The sequence below is a fragment of the Rhipicephalus sanguineus genome, chromosome 2 (genome assembly GCF_013339695.2).
Source record: "Rhipicephalus sanguineus isolate Rsan-2018 chromosome 2, BIME_Rsan_1.4, whole genome shotgun sequence".
NCBI lineage: Eukaryota > Metazoa > Arthropoda > Arachnida > Ixodida > Ixodidae > Rhipicephalus > Rhipicephalus sanguineus.
The window spans coordinates 147,581,146-147,607,086 of record NC_051177.1 but is presented as its reverse complement, the minus strand read 5'-3'; the positions used below and the strand labels follow the sequence as shown (position 1 = coordinate 147,607,086).

The following is a 25,941-nucleotide window of genomic DNA, read 5'->3' as shown; positions in this document are numbered from 1 at the left end:
GGAGAAAGAGCGAATATATTATGGCGGATGACAGATGAGCCGGGATTAGGCATAAGGCGGAAAAACAAATTAAAAACCTTTGGACGATTAGCCGAGAAAGTGGCTCATTGTTAATCCACACGCTTGTAATAAAACGATGAATAATCTATGAAGCAGGAATGCTCAGGCGGAAGATCTTCGTGTTAAAACGAGGGGCTGAAATATGCATGGAAAATTAATATAATAAGAAGGTAAATCCACGGATCTTGCGCGCTACATTATGGGTGGGTGGCAGAAGAGATCACGCAGTCGCTCGATGTAATTAAGCGCAGTCGTGGCGGCTCTTATGCAGACGGAATGCACCAGCGAACACACACGAACGGACACACCTTCAACTCGACGCACGCATAAGACGAGTGAAGACTACACAGACACGTAAAATAGAGGCACTATGTGAAACCAGCGCGCAAACACAAGGAAAACCAAAACGGAACACTCGACTAGCTTAACGCGCCCCTACGAGGCATTTAAGCGGACGGATACAGTGCCATTCGCGCATACAAACAACAATACACAGAGACGTACACACGAACAAAAACAAGCGTAATCGAAATGAAGACAGAATCAAGCTTTGCATTGCAAAGTAATCACTCGAAGGCACGAAGGAGGCACGACGTTGCGATAAAGTATAAAGGAATAAGCTAAACGCGTCCAGTCTTAAGGCGAAAGCTAAGTACTTTAGAGGGCGAGAGCGTAACGAGAAAGCAGCTGTACAAAACGAGAGCGTTGTGTGCGAGCCTGAGAGTGTTTAGCGGGGCACCTACGTGATTCGGGCCGGCGACGGCGGCACCGCGACCTCGACGGCTATCTCTATACACCACCTCGCCGAGAGGCCCCCAGAGCCGCGCCCAATACGCCCTGGCTCGACGGCGGCTCGCTTTACTTTCACGGTTGCGAGCGACTTCCGTTTGGCACAGTGGCCCTTTGCTGTTCTATCCTGTCGCCGACATCCGAGAGCTGCGAGAAACCGGCAGTTCAGTAAAAGTGTCTCCAGCATGGTTATCCTGAGAGTGTCTCGTTTCGCGCGGCCCGTATTACGCCTCTGATAACATCGCTCGTCATCGGCAAATTGTGAAGTCCCAGCTCTTCGTGAAATACCACTCTCACACAATCATAGGCGTGCGCAAGCTTCCCATAAGGGGGGAAGGGGGGAGGGTGGCAGGGCAAAGTGTCACCGCTTTCAAAACACAACGTGCTTACACAATGGAATGAAAAAATGTACATGAAGGATGACGCGCATCTCACAGTGGCCTGCCTTTGGTCCGTGGATTTTCGGGAGCAAAAAATGGGAAATGAAGAATTCTTGGAATTCAACATGAGGGACCTCGGCCGCCACTATCCTCAAAAACCTGCGTGCCCTGTTCTTTAAAATATGACGAGACAGGTCCGACTGATTAACGATATGGGGCAGACGTCGCCCCCCCCCCCCTTTTTTTTTGATGATTAGGGGGGGGGGAGGGCTGCCCCCTCGCCCCCCCCCCCCCACTCTCCCCATTCCCCGTGCGCACGCCAATCCCCGCGATACTTTCGAGGGGTGCACGGCAGACGCCGGCGAAAGGTTTCCGAGACACCGTGATCTAGTGACACAATGACACCCCGTCAGCATGCGAGCCTCTTGCATCTTTCCATTGTGACAGCTGCTACTTTCTTACAGGCTACGCGCTATTGTACAGCCTTCTGACATCGATCCTGGGCGTAACGGAACGGGTTGCAACATTTCCTCGCTGGAGTGCAATAAATCAATCGACATGCCATCGCTTTCGCAGTAAGAGAGTATCGACCTCTTCTTGTTGCTTTCGTCACACACGCGCGCAGTCGCTTGCGTGCGAGTCCTTTATACCGCTCTGCAGAACGCCAAGCAACGTCGTGCGTCAGGTTACATCTCAAGTGCTTCGCATCCCATTTGTTCTTGAAGCGAATGGTATCTGACTGTGTTGTTTCTGCAGTATTAGTTTATTTATTCCGTTAGAACACTTTACCGTGCTTCTCTCACTCTATTCATTGTTACTTTCTGTCTCGTATTTGTTTGCCATTGACAGTGAACATAATTGATCACGCTTATTCTGGTTGGGCCGTAGCTCTGGCTACCGGAGAGAGGTATAGATACAAAAAAGAGAGGAAAGCAAACGAAGGACGCGACAGTTAACCAGATGATAGGTTCAGTCGATTACCCTGTATTCAGGGAGCAGGGGAAAGAGACAAGAAGTTTATTGATGCAAAATTAGAGCCTCGTTCCAGGGTCTGGACAATAGAAGAAGCGCTCTGAGTTCCGCTTCGCTGTCAGCAAAGGCATACGTATCTCCGATACGTTTTGCAACATACAGAAAATACACGGGAAATAAACAGAAACTGAAATGAATAGAGACGACGGTAGGGTGTCGAATGTAGAACTAACTCTGGTTCCTCTCTGCGAGGAATCCGCCGTTCTCAGGGTGCCACGGCGCATGCGCGCTTCCCCTGGCGGGAAAGTCGCGAAACGCTTTGGTAGGGTCTCCGCACGCCTTTCGATCTCGGAGGCTTTTGTTCTGGCGGTACCAGTTGTCCCGGATCACCCCGCCAAGCTCCCGCCCCCTTACCAGGGCAGCAGAGGAAAGTGAAAAAGGCGGATTTCAGTCGAGAATACAAAATTACGCGTACGAAACTACATGCTCCGGCCACTACTCTAAGACGCATATCTCCGCCTGCCTCCGCCCTTCCTCATCTTGTCTTGCCAGTGCATTTTGTGTAGATGAAAAAAGAAAAGAAAAAAAGAAAGAAAAAGAAACATTCTCTCAGCCGACTGGCGAGAAGTAACGCTGTAACAGCGGCACAGCCCTCGGGCTAAAAATAAGTGCGCCGGCGGTCGACGCTACAGGAGCGAAGGAACCGCCCGATGATGACTGGTTTTTGTCTCTCGCCTGCTGCAGGCGTCAGCTCTGCATTCTCTTCTAGCAGCTGTCTTGTCTGTCGTCGTCCCACGCGACGCAGCCGCCACGGTGGTCGTCGAACGGAGGTGTGCGCGCCAGGCGCCGTCGTGTGTATAACCACGCCGACGCGTTCGCCCGCGGGCCGAAGGCGCGTGTTATTATTATGCATGGACGGGCGCACGAGAAAGAAAAACCGTCATCTCCAAAAACGGGCAGCCGCAGGTACAGCTGGCAGCCGCTTCTGCAGGCGAGTTTTCGAGACGAGTATTGTTCCCGTATTCCTGTAGCTTGCATGTGAGGCGTATACCATACACTTATACGCACACTGTACAGCTGCAGTCGTCCATATGTAGGTAACTGTAACTGTGCAGCGTGTCTCACCACTCTATACGGCGGTGAGATACGTGGGGTGTCCAGTCTAAGTTTAGCCAAGCGTAAGAAAGAGACAAACAAGAACTTGTACGATCTTTTTCTTTTTATTAGGCGTATACAAGGTTTCGTCGTCTGTCCTCTTTTGCCAACAATACTGCGTTCGTACATCACTGACTTGGCTGATCAGAAGAAAAAAGTAAATAACAAATAAAGCAAGCACTTTAGCGAACGTTAGCCGGCCCAACCTATATGAAGCAACGATGGCACCTGCGGTAGGGGAAATACTGAACCTCTGATACATACATAAAAAGAACTTTATTAAGAGTCCTGAGGGACAAGTTTATAAGATGCCAAGAGACCTCCCCGGTCAAATACATTTCTATCACGCTCCTTCTCTCTCTCTCTCTCTGAATATATTTTGCGACTCTTTATGGAAGCGAAAGAAGGGGAGGGGAAGAGGGAGAGAGTAAAGGAAATGCCAGGAGGTTAACCAGTTAACGTAAAAGACGCATCGGGATTAGTGGCACAGTACAGGCGAGCCCATAAAATGCGCAGCCAGTTTTCTTTCCACTTTGTTCACAGGACACCAACGCACTTCACTGCACCAATAGAAGTCTGTGAGACGAAGCGTGCTCATCAGGAGAAAAGTCCTTTAGGGATCGGTTAAGATTCTTTCACACCTTACCGAGAACGATTTCATTTAAACATATCGCAAATGTACCGCAGCTACTGCGATAGCAGGTTCAGGGACTTCGGACTTACCCTGATCATTTGACTAGCTGCGGAATAGTGCCGCATTACAAAGCAGTTCACCAAAAAAAAAGTCAGTAATATTAAACCATCACAGTGCATAGGCAGCGTTTCTTGCTGCCCTTCAGGAATGCATGCAACCATATTTACGGCAGTGAACACACGACTTTCTCACTAAATAGAAGGACATCACAGCCGCAGAGTCAATAATAGCGGCCGAGTTTCCGCACTTCCTCCTCTAACATTCATCTGTATATAGCGCTGCAGTCAGTGTCGCGGGTAGTTTATGCGTGCTCCTTGATCCGCTTATTATGTTTGCACAGAGACAGCGTACACGGTGCCTCTAGCGCCGCGGACCGAAAAAAAAAAAAAGAAAAAAGATCGTCCGCCAGGTACAGAAGTCGCCACCAACGCACGCACGCACGCACGATCTCGGGCTCGGCAGCTGCGCCGAGCGTAAGTCCCCGCAAATAGATGCGACTCACGGCGTGGCGACTCTGCCAACCGAAGAACATTAAGTGCGCCGAGCCAACTCCTAACGAGCTCGCAGAAACGAAGAGAAAGCAAAGCGACGTCCAGTAGTGCGAGGCAACAGCGGCAGAGGAGGGGAGGGAAGGGTTACGGGACATCGAGATAGCGGGCGTCCGTTCAGCAAAACCGTGACTGGACACGTCCCAAGATCCATTTCCCCTGTGACGCCGTAGGCGCTCGCCGGTTCTCATTCTTCCGTGCTGTATATATATATATATACATACATATCTCCCTTTCATCTTTTATTCGCCGGTAGTTCTCCTCTCGGGGAAAAGAAATGTTACAACTGTGACGAGTTTCACTGCCGTTGCGGAAACGCGTGTAGTACATTTTGTGGCCTCTGAGCGTCGGCGTCGTTTCTATTTCTTCGTGGCGAGAAGTTGCGTGACTGCATCGACCGACGCTGCAACGGCGATGGCAACGGCACAACCGCTACAGACCGCCATTGTCCGAAATAGTCTACCGCTGGGTGCTACTTTAGACCAGTATATGACGATTCCTTTCGCGTGATTCGATTCCTTTCTTATCGTCCACAGTTCACGGTAGGTAACAACGTGGCGAAAGCGCCACTCGGTACATGGAACAACCGGAAATCCGCTGTCCCAGCTTAGCGGCTGAGGTCCTGCATTGCTGATTCATCCCGAGTACGCCGCTTCGGCGTGCCTCATAATCAGGCCGTGGTGTTGTCTCGCAAAACCCCAGAATTTAATTTTTAACGAAGACGAAGAAGGAATAGCAATTGGAACAGAATATTTAGCAGTAGATCACCCTCGTTCGCATGCTGACAATTTTACCGGGAGCGATAAAGTGTCTTTGGATTCTATGTATTTTAGATTAGCCTTGCATCGCTTCACTGTACCGCCAGCGCAATCTGCACTGAGTCTGCAGACAGTGAAATAACGGTGTAGACACATCCGTACAATGGCTGAACGGGCAAACATCCGAGCGCGGTCCTGCCATCGTTCCCGAGATTGAAGAACCGAACGGTAACTGAAATAGAAGTGGTCTCGATGTACTCTCGACCAAAACGGCTATACACTGCAGCGGACCTTTGCGTAATCATGAATCCACCACCGCCTTTGAGAGGACTCGGAGCAGCCTTCTGGAAAAACGAGGAACTGCACTGCTCACGCCGGACTGCTCTGCGCGGCCACGTCTTATTCTTTTTTTTTTTATATCATTCGTGTCTGTGTAGCGCAGAACTGCTTTCCTCGTCGTCTCGGCCGAGTGTGTCCTTGCACGGGCGAGGAGGAAGAACTCGACACCGTTATGTGGTCAACCTTGAAGGCGCCTGCATTCCGCCAATGGCCCGCAGCGGCAGCTGCGCTGCGCCCTCTGCTGCCAGGGAGGGCACCGAAGAAAGACAAGTGACGGTCAGGTCCGCCACAACGGCTTCGCGGCGATTCATCAACCGCTTTTTTGTCCAACAAGGCCCGGATGTCGTCCTCATGCTCGGACCGCCGCGATCTTCGGCACGTACTATAAGGTCCCGTTATAGCTTGTCCTTCGACTCTCGAAAGCGGGGAAGGCAGGTCACGTGGCCATCGCGGATGCAGCGTCAGCATTGACTCTCAGGTCCAGCCGCGTACCCCTGGAGGCGCGAAGACTGTCTCGAAGCCCGCGAGTCCGTTTTCGTGTTTTTCTATTCACCTCTTTCATTCTTTCTCTCCGCTAAGGGCAAGGCAGCCCAACCCACGCGTGCGTCCAAAATTGAAAGTAGACGTCATCGCTTCGCATTGTCTGTCCCTCACGGCCAATCTTCTTAGACATACACACACACACGCATAAGCAAGCATTGACTGCGCGCGATTCTGTATGCATGCTTGAATTTTCGCCGTCTTCCTGTATGATATTTCCGGGCTGCTGCTGCCCCGCGGTGTTTGTGTTTGATTTCGAAACGTGTTATGAACGAGCGAGGAACGTATGTGCTACCGAGATGGAAGGCCGCATATTGCGTGCGGCGAGGCGTTGGTTGCCAGACGGCCGGTCTGTGTCAGCCACACGCTGTTCTTGGTCGAGCGAAAAACCTTGAACGAGAGAGGTGTTAGTGTGTGTGTGTGGGGGTGGGGGGGGAGGTTGATCGAAAGGGGAGTCGCCGCGTTCTTTTTTTGTAACAAAGGCGAAGGCGGTCATTTGGTCGAGGATATGACTCCAGCTGTGCGCCAGCCTTGCGTCGCCGCGCGCCGGGCACGTCCGCGTTTTTTTTTTTTTTTTTTTTAAAGAGACGTAGCGGCGGTACACGCAGCGAAGTCATCGTCTATATAGCGTAGCGGTCGCCGTCGAGGCTACAGTTCGATCCTTGGGCGTTTTCACGTTTGCTGCAATGGACTTTCCCCCTTTTTCGCGCGCCGTCCTTTGGCGTCTTTTCTTAGCACGAGGCGGCCTTATTATTGTCTTGTACACCGTCCTGCTTCTATAGATTTCTTTTCTTGTTGACTCTGTATTCCATCTTACAACGAATTCATCGTAAGCGGTTCTCAATCTCTTCTGAGACGCGTTCTTGTGATATCGCGCCACGGTGCATGCATTTCGATTTGTGCCTTGAAAATGTGTCGATTGTGTAGCTATGGGACGCATTTTATGTTGAAATCCGAGTGAGGAAGCCTACGGTAAAGTGAGCAAGCCCAAACTTATAGTGAGCGCCGAGGCTATACTAAGTGAGGCAGCGAACAGAACGACCTGTTTTTAGTGTGCTTTTTTTTTAATATCTTGATTTCTTTCTGGAGGTGGAAGTAGGGTGGTTGGGCTGTAGTGATGAGAGTGAAGGTTTATTTTCTGAAAAAAAAAAAAAGAACTGGTAACGGTGCGCCAACGCTACTTTATCACGGCCAGTTATACGCGTCCATAAAGTGAATATTTTCGTCCATAGAGAAAGATAAGGTAGCAGCTTGTATTCTACAGTATATGGAGACGTGCCGGACGAGACCGTAAGACACGTGACGTCGAGCGTCATAATTTACTAAAATCTGACTTGACAATATATGGTGACGTCGTCAGAGCAAACAGAGCCTTACGGTGCGGTACATACCAATAGACATCCTACCGACTAAGTAGTAGATACACTGATACAAACTGTTTTTTATTTAATATATCATTTCGTAAGTGTTTAAGGAAAAAGTGGAGAAGAATTGAGCCCTAGACATGGGCCGAAGCTTTTGCCTCAAGGACGCCTCAGCCCGGAGATTAATGTCCCCAATTTGATCTCAAGAAATGAGGAAAATAAATGAGAAGAGGATTTCGCTTCGCGCTCGTACGAGTGTGAAATCTACAGCTGCGTGCCAACTCCGCGACGTCCTTTCTCGCGAAGGTGTTCGGCATATATCTGCGATGCCAACACGTAATCTCGCGCGTGCGCACGTCTTCCTCTTCACACACGCGCTCACCCTGTCTCAGCAGCTTGTCCTATCGCTTCTTTAATCAACCGAAACAACGACACGAGTAGAGACCGTGTTCAACGAGGAAGTTTTGAAAGTAATTATGATTTATCGCCGAGGAAGCGAAATCGCGCCCTCGAGATCGCCTATAAGTTGCTTATAATCATAATTCATAACTGTATACAGAACGCGTATACGGCTTGCTACACGCTTATAAGAAACAGAAAGTGAAACACCAGAAGAAAAAAATAAGTCAAAGCGCTATGTGCATTTCAGAGTTGCCTAGTAATTGGTAGTAATGGGCATTCCTAACGCAAATGTTCTGTGACAAGTAATGCGATTCGAAATGTTGCGGAACCGCGGCTAAATAAGCGCCGAGATCTGTTTATGAAGTTCATCAAAGAAGGACAAGACCGCAAAGCGCATAGGCCTCGCGCATAATATACGGTAACATAGTTTACAATGTGTGCTTCAAAATGTTTGGACTGTAACACATTGGTCTAAGCTGAAACACCAGTGTTCGATGGGGAGTTTTATTTTGTACACACTATGGAAAGAAGAGCCGCTCACTCAGTGGGGACAATGGAACTTGAAGCATCAAGCCGGGAAATTTAACGGACTGTACGTGTAAAATAAGACAGGCCTCTCTGCAGTAGTGGGAAAGGTAAATACATTTTATATTGTTTTACCATGCTACTTCAACTTGCGGTTATAGTTACAGCGCAAACACACAAGACGCCCCACGAAGAAAAAATACAACACACACACAATCGCTTCGTGGGGCGTCTTGTGTCTTTGTGGTGTGACTTTAGCCTCAGTAATATGTACCCAACTAGGACGAGATCAAGTTTTATTGTATCTCAACTTGAGCCGGATAGCCTAGAGTTGCTGTGTATGCTACCTTTGGAAGCATATACAGTAACTCTAGGATAGCCTATGCAGTTAAAATAGCCATGGCTCGCTGCCGCCGCCCGAGCACTTTTCCTTAATGGTTGATGAAGAGAGTAAAACTTCTAGCGGGGCATTCGTTTCACAGAGGATTGTGCTGGCCTGAGCTCGTTGGTAACACATAGCGAGGAGGGTTCCAGCCAACTAATTGAGACGAAGACAGAAAGACAGACGACAAACCGCTGGACTAGCGACTGAGCATTCGTTCAAAGTGTTTCTTTTCTTTTCATATTTATATCAGTTAGCGAATGCACTGCTCACTGATTACCAGATTTTTTATTTCTTTGTATGAATCTTTTTTTCTTTTTCTGTTAGTAGTATCGATGGTGCCCTGTCTTTCTGTCCTCGTCCAAGTACTTGGCTGGAACCCTGCTCGATACGTTTCCTAGAGTTGAACGGTGGGCACGGCAGAAAAATTCGCAAAGAAAGGTTCGTTCATCTTGGAGCCTGCACCGGAAAGCAATCCCACCGCCCCCTTCGTAAACATGCACGTACATACATCAAAGAATGCACACACAGAGCGGATTCGTTCTCTTGTCTAACGATTTCATTCGGAAACAAATCGATTAACTCTAGCCAGTTGACCGGGCTCCCGGACGGACGAAAGCATTTATCACGAGCAGAAACAATTAAAAGGCCGCCCTGACAAACGACCGCCGGATTCTCCCAACATGCCAAATCTATTACTCGGCAATTAGACATCGACCTGTATAAACGGCGCGCTCGCTCCATCTCGTGTGCATGGGACATGGAGAAACCCTCGCTGATACGCTCAGTAACAGCCGTGTTCCCTCGACCTTCGTCCCCACCACTTTCTCAATAAGAAAAACGAGCTCACATCCTAGCGGTCCCCTTGGAAGCTCATTTCAGTTCGCTTTCACTTATCGCGCGCCTGAGCAAGCCCAGTGGAGGAAAGAGAGAGAGAAAGAGGGGTGGGGAGGGTACACGAAAGTAAGGCCACCGCTGGCAGTCGGCATTTCGTGCGGCTCGCAAATTACTCCGCACTCCTCCCACCGCGGCGAAAAGTAGGCCATGGAGCGGCACTGCCCCTCAAGGAGCATTGCATACGGATATACCCTGCGACGCATGCATCGTCGTACACACGGCGTTGCCTTGTCGAGCACGCCTCTGCCGAGCACTGTATACTCACTCGTGTTCGTTTCCGTTGTTGCTCTGCTTGTTTGCTTTCAATAGCCGCATATTAGGCGTAATCTCTCCCCCGCCCCTCACCTCCCGCTTCCCGCAACATCTCTCGCATCCTGATGCGGGCGTAATTGAAAATCGGTGGGCGCTGCGTGTAGGTATATAGGTTCACTCGCATGAATTCACTGCACCCCACTGGCCGCGATATGGGATTCATATCGTGGCTGACGGCAGTGTTTTTCCTCTTCACCTTGTCCTTTACGTCCACTGTAGCACAGTTCTCACAGTCCGAAGTTGCTCGCGCACACCGACGCACAAGTCACAACATGTACTATATGTGGCATATATGGCCTGTATGTGATGTGTGCACGCTAGCCACGAATAAGTCGCCTGTCTATCAGAACTGTTTTGCTACTATTAAAATACCATAATAACTGTACGCTTACTGCAGATAAAACTAGTGTACTAGCTTTATATATATAGTGAAAACAAAATCACGTAGGAAAAAATCGTTCTGTAAAGGACTGACGTTTCGGCCGTGGGACCGGCCTTCGTCGGAATATATATATATATATATATATATATATATATATATATATATATATATATATATATATATATATATAAAGGAAAGAAGATGATTCTTAAGGGCTCGTTTTCTTTGTTAGACACAATATTAATGAGAACTAACAGACAATAACGCCAAGGAAAGTATAGGGGGTGTTATGTGTAGTATTTAGAATGTAAATGTGAAGAAAGTAAAGTGGACGAAAAGATAACTTGCCGCCGGCAGGGACCGAACCTGCGACCTTCGAATAACGCGTCCGATGCTCTACCACTGAGCTACGGCGGCGGTCATCCTCCCGTCCACTTTATGGGGTATATATGTGCATTTAAACCTTGGAGTGTTAGTCAACGCCAATCGCAGCCATGGCGGCGAGTGTGGAACACTCTTTTTCTGCCTTTCTGGCGTCACGTAGCACGTGATCTTTTTTACGAGCTGGCAGCTGACCAATAATCCCTCGCATACTACCTGAAGGCATCAAGTCTGCCAGAACGAGACCCTTGCTATGAATGAAGGAAAGAAGATGATTCTTAAGGGCTCGTTTTCTTTGTTAGACACAATATTAATGAGAACTAACAGACAATAACGCCAAGGAAAGTATATATATATATATATATATATATATATATATATATATATATATATATATATATATATATATATATATATATATATATTTTGCGCAGCACGTGTTCTTCGCTTGGATGTTGGATGGGCTTGTCAATTATTCACCGTGATACCGATACAGTAGTAGGTAATTATGATGTCAATCTCAATTTTTTTTTCCGTACCGACCTCTAAAACCGCCAGACTACAGCGACAAGCGCTTTCGTGTGCATATATAGTGTGAGAGGAGACTGCGCGCCTATATACAGCGACTTCAAGCCTCAATTAATCTATTTGTTCATGAGTCGAATAATCCTAACAACAAGGGCAAGATCAACTCTTCTTTTGTGAAGAAGCCGGCGGTCGGGTTCTCGGGTAGCAGTTTCCCTCTTACACGCGCTTGGCTAAACACGCAGTTCATTCGACGAACGGCGGCTTACGGCTGCTTATGAGAGCCTCGCGTACTCTAACTCAACTTGCATTGTTTGCCGGCGTCTTAAGTACGCTAAGCCTGGTTAATCGAGTGTCTTCTGTAGTCAGCGCGGAATGCTCTCAATAACCGTGACTGATTTGGTCAGTGTTTAGTCTTATTACACACATTGCCGCGACGAATTCGCATTCGATCGCTTCTCACGCACCCTGTAGAACCAGCATGTCTGGTCAATTTCGCGAGCGAGCGCTTCCACGCGATGACCAATCGCATCTGCAATGTGGGCCACGGCAAACTGTCGCCTTGGTTTACTCTCGCGCTAACCTAAGATATAAGAAGGAGCGAGGAGAAGGTCAGTGAGGGGCGTGAGGATGCAGCCGGAACGAGCGCGAACCGGCTGGCATATATGTATAGGCAGTGGTTTCGCCGGATATACATAAACGAGCCGCTCGCACCCTGTGCTGATCATAGAGACTATCTTCTTTACTCGTTCGGTTGTTGATTCATCCGGTCGGCGTCATCCTGCGTGCGGCCCAATCGACCGACGCGACGGCAGTGATCGCCATTTGGCCCAACGCGATCGTGCGTTCGTCTCGTCTTTTCGGTGCTCGCGGTTTGTCCTCGCAAAAAGACGATCGAGTGGGCCGGAGGATGGTCCAGGCGGAAGGATCCTTGGCCCCAATGCTGTCTGGGCGCAAACAACAACCGCTCTCGCTTCTCGACGACCGACTCTGCATGCTCATCGGCAAAAAAAAAGGGGGGGGGGGGGTGAGCGCGCTCGTATGTATACCGGACGGGGCAGCTAGCGTCATCTCGGCGGGCCAAGTCTCGATTCCGAACCGGACGGTATACGCTCGTTCGAAACGTACACACGACGCCGTCAGCGACGCTGCTGGCCCGCACGCCGCCGTCGTGACCTCGACGACCTTTGAGGGGGCGTCCTTGATCACTTGCTCCCGTCCGGTGCCAGTGGGCAAGCCGCGAAGGAGGCCTTGCGGTGAGCGGCGCGCGCGTGCGTTTGTTTCGCTGCGGGACGCCGCGCGGTGGGTGCACGCGCTCGTCCTCCCCTCGGCCGGACACACTCGATAAACACGCGCGCATTGGGCACACAGTGTTTTTGCTGAGAAGTAAATGCGCTGATACGTCTCACTTGACCTGGAACGAGAGGTGCCCTCTCCGTCTCTTCCTCGTCAGTCATGTCACACGCTGGGGACTATTCCACGACGCGCTACTTAGTTCGGCGTGTTCCTTGAAACAGCTTTTCTCGAACGGACACGCGCGTTCTTCCTCCTCTTCCTCTTGATGCTGTTGCCGGAGGAACCTCCAGTTTTTCGTGTGACGAAGAAAGGAGGACACGCCGTTACTCCTTCGTGCGAGCGGTTGAAATTGGCGCCCAACGTGGGATGACGTACGTAAACGGCGGCGTGCTTGATAAGAGTGCTCGCTTCGTGGTCGCGTGAAGTGGAACGAGACGGCATTAAGAGGGGGCAGCGATCAGTATAATGATTCCACAACAAAAAAAAAACAAATAAAGGAACATCCCTCCCTCAATCTTTACGGGTTGAAGGCCGCGCTGTTCCGCAACACTCGAAGACCTTGCGGAGAAGCGTGGTCATCGGGAGAGCCGAAACTCGAAATTCTGTAGCGACTGTGAAGACCTCGATTGTACGGCAGTTTACGGTTATAAGCAAGCAGCGAGGTGGCCATTCCCGGACGACTTTATTTTTCAATGTGTAAAAAATCTAGAGCTACTTCTCGTGTAAAAAAAAAAACGTAAGACCAGTTGGGCCGATTCTGGAGATGTTGCAATTCTGAACTGACAGGGAGATGGCAACAGAGGTGCCGCAGAAGATTTAATTTACGGACAATGCTTACCACAAGCGGTAACTCTATCATACAGTTGGTACAAAAACAAGGTAGGGCAGCACAGTTGCCACAGCTAACTATACCATGTGGATGGAGCACATCTTAGTAACTGGCGTTGTCCTATAACTGGCGTTGCTTTTCCCACTGCTTTTCTTATACAACTGCTCTTTGATTACCGTGTGGTAAGCAGTGAATTAATGAGGCCGAGTTCGTTGGCAGTGGCTCGCGAGGAAAACTGAATTAAAAAAAAAAAACGAAGATTCAAGGCCCTTCCACTAATGCGAAGATGAAAGTCAGCAAAGCCAACGGCTGCGGCTTCACGTCGTTTTCGGGAGCATTCGCGCTTCTGTGCGCGTTGGCGCTTCTGTGCGCGTTGGCGCTCCTTCAATTCTCGCTATTCTTCCTCCGAGCGAACGACGCGCGTCCGTCTCACAGCGAGTCCAAAGCGCAACCGCTTATAACAGCTCTAGCGAGGTCTCTACGTCGCGAGACGAAGGGGCACATGGATTGGTGGTAAGTGCCGCCGCCGAGTATCGCGACACTTGTGAAAGAGGCGTGGGCGGTGGCGAGGGAGCGCCGAAAATTGTAGTTCTACGCGTCGTTTTGTCCGCGGGTGCGATCCGCCAGAACCCAGCTACATACGGCTTCGCTGTTAAAGAACGAGCTTCACTCATGGACACAGCCGAACATACAGTGATTTCTCGATTCTGAGCATCTTTCCTTCTCGTCCGACAGAGTGCCGTAAGAAGCGAGGAAGGAGTGTCCACTTCTCGACACCACGCGTGAATAGCGATCGCCATCGCCCGCGCTTGTTTCACTTAAAACTGGGACGGCGCATCTTGACGTGCGATGCACCGGGAGAAAAAAAATAGTGGGGACGAGTGCACCCCTTTTCTCGTCCGACGCCGTCGTCGCCACGTATCCTCACAACCGCGTGCCACTCCCCTCGGCATGTCCGTGGCGGAAGAAATCACTTTCTCCCGGGTGGGTGGCAGGCATATCATCTATCTCTTGCCAGGGTGATCTACGCGCCTCCAAACGGTGGGTGGCGACGTTCCATGGGAAACTGGGGCCCACCAGCAGCAAAAGCCGCCCAAGAAGCGCGCGCGCACGCTGAGCTTACACAACCGCCGCGTTGCATTGTGACGGCCTGGACCTCATCCTTGGCTCTTCTCTTACGTTGCATGGCCGTGTTCGCGGCGCCTCGCCTCCCGTTGTCCTCAGGCCCGTCTCACCTCGTCTTGTTGACTTCGCGCTTCCTATCGTCTCCCAATCTCCTCGCCTCGGCCGTCACTGGCACATTTGCTTTTCCTCGGCCGCTTTGTTAATGCTTCGACCCTCGACGCGTCTCCTTCAAACACTTGGCGCCTCGCTCTTTTTTGTTCTCTCGGCGTTTCATCGCAACGCTGGCGTTCCTATCGTATACGCTAGGGCTTTCGTTGTACCTTTATCTCTATCTCTTTCTCTTTACATTTTGCTTCCTTGCCGCGAAACGCGTTTTTTTTTTCCTCACCTCGTGATCCAACCGCCACGATGGGGGTGAAAGAAAGGGGCCGACCGAGTGCGGTTCCTACGAGCGGGCGGCGCGTAATGGAAGAACATTTCTTTATTTGTTTCTGCTTGTTTGTTTTTTTTCCTCTCACATAGGGGCGACAGGACGTATACCGCTGAGGACGAGCTCTCGCGATGTACGCGCCGTCAAAGAGTTCGCCTCACTCGCACCGCATTCAACGCGGCTTTGCGGGGAGGATATCTACAGAGCCTGCAGGGACTGCTCGTCGAGGGCGTGGCTCACGCGGCCGTCACTCAAACGTTGCCCTGAGGATGCGGCTATACGCGATTGGTTTGTTCGCGATTTATGTAGTACAGGTATCGATGGTTAGCAGCTGCGAAGCGGACGGAGGTCGTGCTGCCTCGCTGTGTCAGGAAAGCGAAAGCGTTTTATAGAGAATTATATAGAGAATTTTATAGAGAACGAAGTTGGCGCGGCCTTAGACGTAGTAGAAGTTGCCGCGCTTTGGTGGCAGCCAGAGGGCCGGACCGGACCTTACCAAGAGTGAGCTCTTTCGTGAGAACTCGTGCCGGCTTCACTGGGGCATGAGACCAACGTGGGTATAATTGCTAGGACGCCACAAGGGAATTTTTTCAAGCGTTCCAGTCCACAATCTATCACAAAAATAAGGACCCGGCCTGTTCATAAATAACTCTTTACCTAGAATTGCTCCGTAAGAGAATATTCCGCTCTATCCTGGCAATGGACATGTTATCAACGAAGCTACCTGCAAATGGGAGACCGCGCTTACGAAAGAAAAGCTTTAGGAATTTCGCCTTCTGAGTTATCAAGGGTGTAGTAAGGCGAACAACGACTGTAGTATGGACGCTGACATCACAAGCTTAGCCCGCAAGCAGCGAGATGACCGCTACAGTGAAGAAACGCGGTGCCTCGGTGCCAGCAGCAAACACAATATATGTATACATGTCAGCATAGTATACATGTCAGCAGGCATATCGTGTAGCTTTTGTTGAGGTGATGATGATGATGATAATGTCCTTATTTATTTATTTATTTATTTATTTATTTATTTATTTATTTATTTATTTATTTATTTATTTATTTATTTATTTATTTATTTATTTTTCACATATTCGACCAACCTTTGACAGAATTCATACAGGCGAAATAAAAAGGTGGTAGACGTTCTGGGGAGGCTCCAATGAGCTGCTGTGTATGGTCGGCGGTTAGGTCATCGCTGAATTGGCACGACCCCGGCCCGGCCAGCGGGACTGCCCGTCGTCCGCTGCGATGGGAAATACGCGGGCGTGGCATCGTCCGTCGCGAGTCATCTCGAGGGATAAGCGAAAGTGACTTTTGAAAAGGTCATTACGCGGAGAGACCCGCGGTCTGACTAACGCGTCGGCCCCAAATCTTCCGCCGCCAGGCGTGGTCCATACGTAAGCTGCAGATGTCGGTGCCCGCGGAGGACATAGCGAACGCTGTCAAGTCTCAGCGTCAGAAGCGCTAACGCGTCATCCGAGGTGAAGTGCATGGGAACTGGTCCGAGGTGAAGGCGTTCGTGGTCCAAGTTTTTTCGACGTGCGCCTCACGAGGGCGTTCGTCGTTGAGTGTACGTCATCGCCCGCGAGATATTCACGCGACCTCCGAGTGTGACCTCAGGACGTGATTGACCGCAACGCGGTGGTTGCACGTGCGGAAATCGACTTTTCTTTGTGGTTGTAGGGGCACAAGAATCCACCGGATGTGTGAACATAGCGGTGCCTGCTTTATGCATCAAGAAATAGAGAGATGGGTATATGGTTGTTTAGTGAATACTGGAGAACGTTTTCTTGAGCACACCTCGCATGGTTCTCCAGATGAATACAGGGCTACAGAGATGCACCACAAATACTCCTATCTTATCTCACCACTATTCTTTTGTTTCCTTACTCCTTTGCAGCTCCTCTATTTGGAGCGCAGTTCCAATAACCACCCCCCACGATACACCGCAACATTCAACAAATATCTCAAGACCAATGTTTCGAAGGAAGTTTAAGTGTGCCGTCCTTGTGTGCGATGCGCGAGTGTGCTCTATATAGGCCATGGGCCAAAAGATGACTATACTCAGTTAAGACATTTAGGAATTTCTTTAGGTCGCAGGTCGGAAGCTCAGCTCCAGGTGAGCCATGTCGTCCCATGCGTTGCACGCAGCGCGTAGTGGCGTCCCCATCCGCTTCATTTTAAACGGTTCTTAAACTCGAAGTGCTTAAATAATGCTTGCGACGTTTATCAGAACTCTGTCTATAGGTTTGCCCGATCTCACCTTCATGTACTGAGGCCACACGTGCGTCACAGATAGCCTAAACGCGACTTCTTTCCCGTTTTTACTCGGCCACTTGGCCTCTGGTCTCGACACCTCTCCTTGATACCCGAGTCGCCAACGTGTCGCCGTCCTCGTCGCGGCGTCGAAAGGATTTACGACGTACGTACAGGATCTCAGGGCCACTGCTTCTCTTCCCGTGTTAAACGTATGACAGCCGCTTGGCCTGCAGCTAGCCCTCAAGACTGCGCTTGGCAAGTCCATAGCGCGCGCGTGCGACCTTGCCAAAAAAAGAAAAAAATGTGTGGGGCATCTATATTCGACAAACATCCGTTTAATGACGCTCTCAGTGTACTGCGCGATAACGCAGTCCTCGTGAGAGCGCTCGAACGGAAGCACCCGAGTAGGTAGTAACAAAATAACATATAAATATCGCCGAGGTAAGGTGACCACGCACCGAGCCAGCAGGACTCGCTCGAAGCTATTTCTCGCTCATCACTGTCGTGATCCATGAACTGGCTACTGCAGCGTGTTTCTTTCCAACGCTCGTTAAGTCGCATCTGCCGATCACATTCCTCGAGGATACTTGCCTTGGCTGCAGCGCAAGGTGACCGGCGCATCGGGGTTATAGATGTCCTGCCGCGTAGCTAGACTGACCTTTCTGTTTGTATAATGAACTGGTGAGCGCTCTTTTATCGATCCATCAGCGATCAATATGGACGTTTTGGGCTTTCGAAAGTACGCTCAGTATTTCTTCTTCTCTATTTCTCCCTTTTTTTTTTCGTAACACATTCCTTGGACACCGTGAAGGTTGTTTTCGGACTCACACTTTTTCTTGTTTTTGCTGCTCGATTACATCGTTAAAAGCCGTCCCTGGCTGCCCCTCTCGCACTTTTTTCGAACTCCTGAAAAGTGTCTATCTTGAGGGGACCTTGTTTTCTGACTATTTCTTAATCACATATATATATATATATATATATATATATATATATATATATATATATATATATAGCCGCGTCGCGCAGTACCAGTTTTAGTGTATATAAATAAACGCCGTAAAAATCCCGTTGACCATGAAGCTGACGCGATCATCCCGAGTCGCATTTGTCATCTCGGGTGTATGGTAGCTGGCAAAGCTTGTAAGTTATCCTGAACACGTTCGTTTACTCATGGCAGCATCCGGCTAGTTGTCGTTCCCCTCAGAGGTGCACGTGCCAGTTCTTCGCACACTGTGCTGAAGTCGCGACAGAGTTTGAAAAGAGCCACTCGATATGTTAACTGCTGAAATGCGCTGTTGGAGCCAAATGGCCGCAATGCAAAGCACTCTTGCCCGAGCGCTCGACGAGAATACAGAAGAAAGATGGAACACATGTCCCGAATGTGGGAACGAGACTCTTCTGCTTGAAACCTGTCCAGGCGTTTCACAACACGAGGGCAGACTGTGTCGGTCTGGAGGCGGGCGAACTTGACCGTCGCGTTTCGCAGAGTCCTAATTGATGCCCGGGTGGAGTCACCCTTCTCGGTTCCTCAACCGTGCAGGGCGACCAGAGAGAAAACAAGACGGACGTTGCCGCCGCCGCCGCTAGCTGACACGGATTCGCCGGGCAGCAGGTCGCGCCGTCCAGCGCGTGATAGACTATACCTGTAGCGTCGCACGCGGAAAGAACCAACAATAACAACAGCAACGACTCGAGAAGCCCACTCCAGACCGTGCCTGCCTGCCTGCCACATTGGCCATTGTTTCGCGAGAACCTCCATCATCTCACGTCGGCTCCGCGCGCCAACTGGCAAGAGCGTCGCCTTTCCTTCTAAGCGGCGATAGCAGCGCCGAAGTCTACGAGGCGGCGCCGGCAACGACGGTCGGCTTCGGCCGAGGCTGGCCAGCCTTGCATATGACAAGTCTTCTTCGGGCACAGACAGACACGCAGGCACAGAGGCGCGCGATGCGGCGCCCTGAGCTTCCCCATCGCGTGGCCAATCTTAACACTACCGTTCTTCACGCTATTCTCTATAGTTTCCGCGCAAGACACCTCTCTCGAGAGGCCTCCCCGAAGGTTGTATACGCTACATACCCCACGTCAACACCGGCGCGCTGTTCGTTCAGGGCTGAGAACGCGAGGAAAACTCGACTCATTCAAAAGTTTGGTTGAACATTGCCTCCTACATACATTCTTTCATTTGGCATCGTCTTCTGTGCTCAGAATTGGTGCTCACTGTCTCCGACGCCCTCCAGATGCTACATACAAATAATCACGCATAAAGGGACGCTATAGCCCCATCATCCTTGTATCCCTTTCTTTTTTTCCTTTTGTCGTTCAGCTTTTCTCTCAGTTTTAGTCAGGAACTGTCCATTTCTATCTCGCTTTCTCCCGACCTTCCTGAGCCATTCGCTTTTTCTCAAGCGTCGCTTTTTTTCTACAATCTCTCTACGCGCGTGCAGTGGGGGCCTCAATTATCTCTTATATGGCTACGCTTCAAATTTCTGCCAGTGAAGGATCGCATGTCATCCTTTTTCGGGAGAGATCAAAGATACAGTCACCACCGTCGAACAAACAAAGACACGGGGAACACAAAAAATGCAAACGGGACGTCCGAATCCACTTCGCTATTCGAAAGAAGAAGAAGACCTTGAAACCAGTCTCTCGAAGCACTCCGAGACGCCTCGCCTCTCCTGTTCCCGAGTCAAGAGATGTTGCCGGCGGTCCTGTGTCGGCGAAGTCGGGTGTCGAAAACGAAAGTAAACGGCGACGACCCGGCGGGGAGATTGGTGGAGACACGCGAGGGGGAGAGTGGGCGCGTTGGACAGGGAGAAAAAAAACGAGTGGCGGTATTTTTGGTTGTGGGACCACGCTCGAATTTATATACGGACGACTCGCTGCGTTCAAGCGAAAGTGATGGAGAGGAGTACACGAGACGCGCACTGGTTGCACCGGCGCGGCTGCTCACCCCTGGCGGAGCTAGAAGACCGGATGACCCAAATTCGGCGGCGTCGCCAGCCATTCCGGAGGGGCAGTGATCTTTCGGTTTCGCTCGCGCCTCGAAAGATAGACGACGCCGCGGTGCAGTGGATGGCTGCGTGTTGCTAGTCCTTCTCATCCGATTGGGTCGCAATCTGGAAAATATAAGTTATGCGAACGAGGGGCTTGATATGAGGTAACAACCGAGGAATTGGACACATAAGATAGAAGAGGAGGAGGAGGGAAAAGGAGGAATGGCACGGAGGTCAACCAGACGCACTCCGGGTCAAAGGAGCCGGGGAAAGCGTATTGAAAATTGACTGCCTCTGTTATAGTGAAAGTTGTAGCGAATTGAGACGATGGTTAAAATTTTCTGTAAAAGTCCATGCTCTAAATAAAAAAAATTCAATAAAAGTTGCTGGAGAGACAACCTTACTACCCCGTTGAGGGTCGAACCCATGGCACTCTAGTACCGTATGACCGCTGATCCTGTATATACGGGAACTTGTTTACACTTGTGTACGTTGTGCCGGCGTTTATATTTGAACAACATTCTACAATAGGTCTTTTTTCTCCTCCATCATGCATTATCCGCGGAGCAGCATGCTGACTATTCACTCAGTCTTTCTTTTTTTTTTTTTTCAATCAAGATATTTCTCTCTCTCTCTCATCCGTGAGTGAAGAAAAGGCACATGTGATATTAATAGATTGCACTTTAGCTTCCGTGGCCATGACGATGCCTCGAGGTACAGCCTCTTCAGTGGAATGCATGCTAGCGTTGATAATCGGCAATGTCCAGTACAAAGATCAACAATTCTTGCGCCACCACAGTGGGAAAAAATTGTTCTTGTCAGCAACTTCGTCGGCCACTGCGCTCTCGCTTCTGCACACACCCCGACGCGTCCATCGCCTACGTATACGATTCTGTAATTTCGCGGTCTCCAGGGCAGGACGGATATATTCCTTCTTCGGGCTGCCAACAAAAAACACGCTGTATGGGCCAATTAATCAACCGAACGCACGCGGGATGTTTGTTTCGAAACCGCGCCGTTGCACGCAAGGGCCACGCGTCGTGTCGCTCCCCACTATAGTCATGCCTTCTGTCCCGCTGCCTCTGCTGTTGGTACAAGAGCGTGGACAGTTGAAGAGAGGGATGAGGAGGCGGGCATTTCACGACTCGCTCTGCGCTCCTCCAGCCTTGGCATCACCGCGAAGCGCGCGCTCGTTCATTCCTCACTATGGCGCTTGTGCCGCAGCCGCGCCGCCAAGCGATATTCCCCTTAGCTCGTAGAGTCGTGTAGCTAGCTATACGGCTGTGTAATACACGCCCCGTTGTAAATACGGAGGAGGCTTCTGTGGCAGCAGGCCGCGCATGTGCACATATATGCTACGCATACAGGACGCAACCACGGCCTATCCCGACATGTTCCCAGGGTCGAGACGGCGTTTTTTCGAAAGAAGAGGGGCCCTCTCGGACACCTGTCAGCTCTCGCGAAAGACTCATTTCGCCCGCTGAGCTTAGCCATGCCTTTCGTACGAACGCCCTACTTTTTTCTTTTCTTTTTTCTCGATTTTTTTGTTTGTTTCTTGTTCAATGGCCGCCCTACGGCTGTTTTACCAAGATGCGCGCGTAACAGCGGCCGGCCAGCTTATATATGTGTCGTCGTACACACACACACACACACACACACACACACACACACACACACACACACAGACACACACACACACTCCATGACGTATGGGACGGGCGCACTTGCGCGCTCACCTATCTTATAGACGCACGCGGTGCTCTTATTGAAAAGTTTTGCTTCGCGGTCTTGTTTATTTAAACACCACCGAGGCGCGTTTGTTTCAGAAGAGGAGACGTAGAAGAGAAGGGAAGACGCTGTTTCATCTCTTCAGCCTCTCCTCTTCCTCCGAAATAAACGAAACCGCGAAGTAGAGTGTTCCATCTTGGCTGAGCTGGAGCTTTTCCGTGCTTTTTTTTTTCCTCACCTGTGCTTGCGCACATGTGCAGTCCGGAAACATTATGTTCCGCTTGTCTCATTCCACCAGCGGCGATCTCTTTTTAAAGGAGTGCGCGCCGCGAAGTGCTGCGTGGTGGAACTTATTTTGAAGGAGAGACCCACCGTATGGATGAACGCTCTTGACCCCCGCATGCCGCGAGGTCGTAGGTTCGAACACGAACGGGCAATCCCTACGTCTTCTGCAGCGTTTAGGAGGCCCGAAATTGAAAAAGGCGTTGGTGCTACTGGCGACTTCGCAATTTATTCGGTATAACTGCCGACAGCGTTCGGCCTTTTTGAAGCCCTGTTCGGTAATCAAGGCTTGAATAGTCGCAAGGTCTTCACAAAGGTGTTCGTAATAATAGACGTCGAGGCGTTGGTTATTTCAAATTCCTACGTACAAATCGCTGCGTACTATACATAAGTACTGTAAACTGGGACGGTGGCGTTGATTCATACTGAAGAACATTATATGAAATTGTTGTGATCATTGCAGCGAACCCTTAGTGTTATATGCGCGCTCAAGATCTTTAGCCCTACGTTTGCTTGACGCTGTACTTCTCTTCTCTCGTATGTGTATGATAAACGGATACTAGCGATCTTTTGATTTTGTTTTCCTAGTTACATAGCCTTGTTCGCTTTGTGCGACACTGTGTTTTGTGTTTGAATTCGCAATTGTGCAAAATATTCGTATATCCCCCCCCCTCCCCCAATAAAGTTATTCGTACCACACCCGTCCTCCCCCACCACTAAATATTCTTGGTGCGAGCTCACGCTTACGTAATGAATATATGAACAAATATGAAAATGACAACCTTTAAAAGTTGCAGTTCGTTGCGTAAGCGTGTACTCGAGGGGAAGGTATGGGGGAGGGAAGGGCGGCATTCAGTACCCAAGGCGGCGTGCGCACCGCGACTGCTTAATTGGACGCCTGCGTCGCCTTTCGTGCAGGGGCTGCTGCCGGCGTCGCGCCTTCGGAATTCAGTCGGAGCGCGCTTTTATATCGCAAGTCGACAGCGTATACACGGTCTATAGGGGCGCATACGCTCCCAGCAGCATATCGAGGGGCCCCCTGCGCGATATCGCCGGAGATAAGAAGCAGCTCCTCCGGTGCGCGGTCTTTGAAAATAAAGGCATAGAGCGTAAAATGCGAGAATACGAAGAGTGAGGGTCGGTTCCATTAGCGGGGGAAGGGGACAAGCAAAGCGCAGCTCCACGTCGCTGAGCTTGACATGCTAGACTGGCAGCTGGAGAAAAGAAAAGAGAGAGAGAGCGGGAGGAGGAAAGACCGAGAAACTGGGAAATAGCTGCGCTCCTTTATCGCGAATACCTTGTGCGCGATGGAATGGAAGAAAACAAACAAACAAAAAACCTAAACGACGTCGACGAAACAGGCAGGGAAAAATTTTCGCAGAAAACGGAGAAGGGCCCCAAGAAGACCACTGCCTCCCGTAAGGTTCCACGTACAGCTATGGATGTGTGGTCTATATAGTAGAGAGGCCAACGGACGGGGAAGCATAAAACAAACAGAGCGAAGCACATTTCGATCGGCATCAGAACAAAAAGAAAGGGGGGAGGGGGCTAGATCTAGCTATAGAAAGTATAGCGACATAAAAAGAAGAAGAATTTGGCCTCTGCCGATCGCGCGGTACATAAGAGCGAGTGATGTGAGCGGCACGTAGTGAAGCTGTTCGTTCGGTCGTTACTTGCATGGACTGGCACGGGGTCTATAGAGGAAGGAAGAAAGAAAAGGAACACAAATTTATGGGCGGCCTCTGTAAGAGTGCGAAAAGAAAGCGCGCGAACATTTGTGCAGTCAAGCCAGCCCCAGAGTAGACTCGAAGCCGCCGTGGCGCAGTCGCCAGCCCCAGTAGCCCAGATTCTCGGGCAAACAAGGCGATCTAAGAAAAGCGTCGTCGTTGGGGGAGAGGGGAGCGTTGACGAACGACGGCACGCGGTGGCTGTGTTTAGGAGAGGGGTAGACGCGAACGCTACATTTTCTTGACCGCACAGGCCCGATTCGATCGCGAGCGGACGCTTTTTATGGCCGATTCTCTCGAGGCCCCAGCCAACTGTTCCGTACCGCCTTTCGCCTTTCCTCTTGCGCTCCCCATCTCCCGCTTCTCATTCGATTACGTTTCTTTTCGCCCGCACTCCAACGTGCGGTCGCACGCTTCTGCAGGGTATACCTCCCGGAGTATAGATTCTTAGTGTAGTTGGTTAAAGACGGGACGTGAAGGATGACGTCCTGTCGTCTTTCACGTCTCTTCTTTTCTTTCTTTGACAAGCTCTAGTTTGTTCGTTTCGCTGTGCTTTCTTCTGTGTTCACTTTCACTCAGTACATCGCATAGCGTACATTTCGAGCCGTACTATACTCTCGCGAACCAATCTGGAGCAGTGGCGTAACCATGGGGGCTGGGGGCCACACCGGGCCCGTGCCCCCTCACCCCCACCCCACCCCCGAATATTTTTTTTTTTGTCATGGCATACAGAGCCCAAAATCACACTCGACAACATCTGTCTGCCCGGCCCCCACTTCAGATCAAGGAGGTGCCCCCCCCCCCTCTTCCCAACCCAACCGGAAAAAAATTTTTGCCTACGCACCTTATCTGGAGTTATGCCGTAGCGTTTCGAGCGAGAGAATATGGCGTAACAATATAAACAAAAGACGGCGAAGTAAATGATCACGTCGGCATGTGCCATGGTCTAATAAGGAGGCTTACAGTGTTAGTAAAGAATGGTGGTATGTTTTATGGGCGTTAACGTCCCAAAGCCTCATGCTATGAGAGATGTCGCAGTGCAGGACTTCGGATAATTTTGACCACCTGGGGTTCTTTAACGTGCACTGACATCGCACAGTACACGGGGACGCTAGCATATCCCCTTCATCCAAATGCGACCGCCGCGACCTGGACTGAACCCGCGTATTTCGGGTCAGCAGCCGAGCGCCGTAATGTTCGTAAAGAGATAAAGACAGACCAAGCAACAAACTTGGTGGTACAGATTAAAGTTCCTGAACATTCGTTCATGAAAGCGAAACAAACGAAAAAAATATAAAAAAGCCACCGACTGAGCGTAATTCACGTTTAAAAATTCATATAAACGAATATACAAGTAATTTGAAAGACCCTGCGGTTGAACACAAATGTCAATCAATAAACAAGGTGACGTCCTAGCAGCGCCTATAAAGTTTTCTAATGGCAAGACAGTAGCTGCAGCCGTATACCACAGACAGCGCTGCGCATGCGTTAAGTGGACGTAACCACATATTGCTGCGCAATATGCGCGGGTACGTGGCAGTGAACTCTCCGCCTTATAGTTACGTGGTCAAGCACGGACGTTTTGAACGTCCGCCGGGGAGAACCCACAGCGAAATACCACCGTGGGCAGGTAGCTAGACCTCCACTCCTTCTAACTTGTTTCGGCCATCATTTTCTTGTTCTTTCTTTGCCCCGATAGCGTGGCCTTCGTGGCTTCTCTACAGCGCATTAACTCTCCGCGGTGTCCAGTCGTTCTGCAACGAAACACTACCGCGCTCTTTCAGGGCGGCTCCTGTTTTACATATCTTTATTGCTTAAAAAAGGAATAAAAAACAGAAAAGAAAACAAAAAAAAAAACAGGCTTTGCACG

General features: G+C 50.2%; 1 protein-coding gene across 3 annotated transcripts in view; it reads left to right on the top strand.

Annotated features, from left to right (window-relative positions):
- LOC119383787 (uncharacterized) overlaps positions 1–25,941 on the top strand; it is a 347,820-nt gene that overhangs the window by 254,379 nt on the left and 67,500 nt on the right. The gene's annotated exons all lie outside the window — the stretch shown is intronic.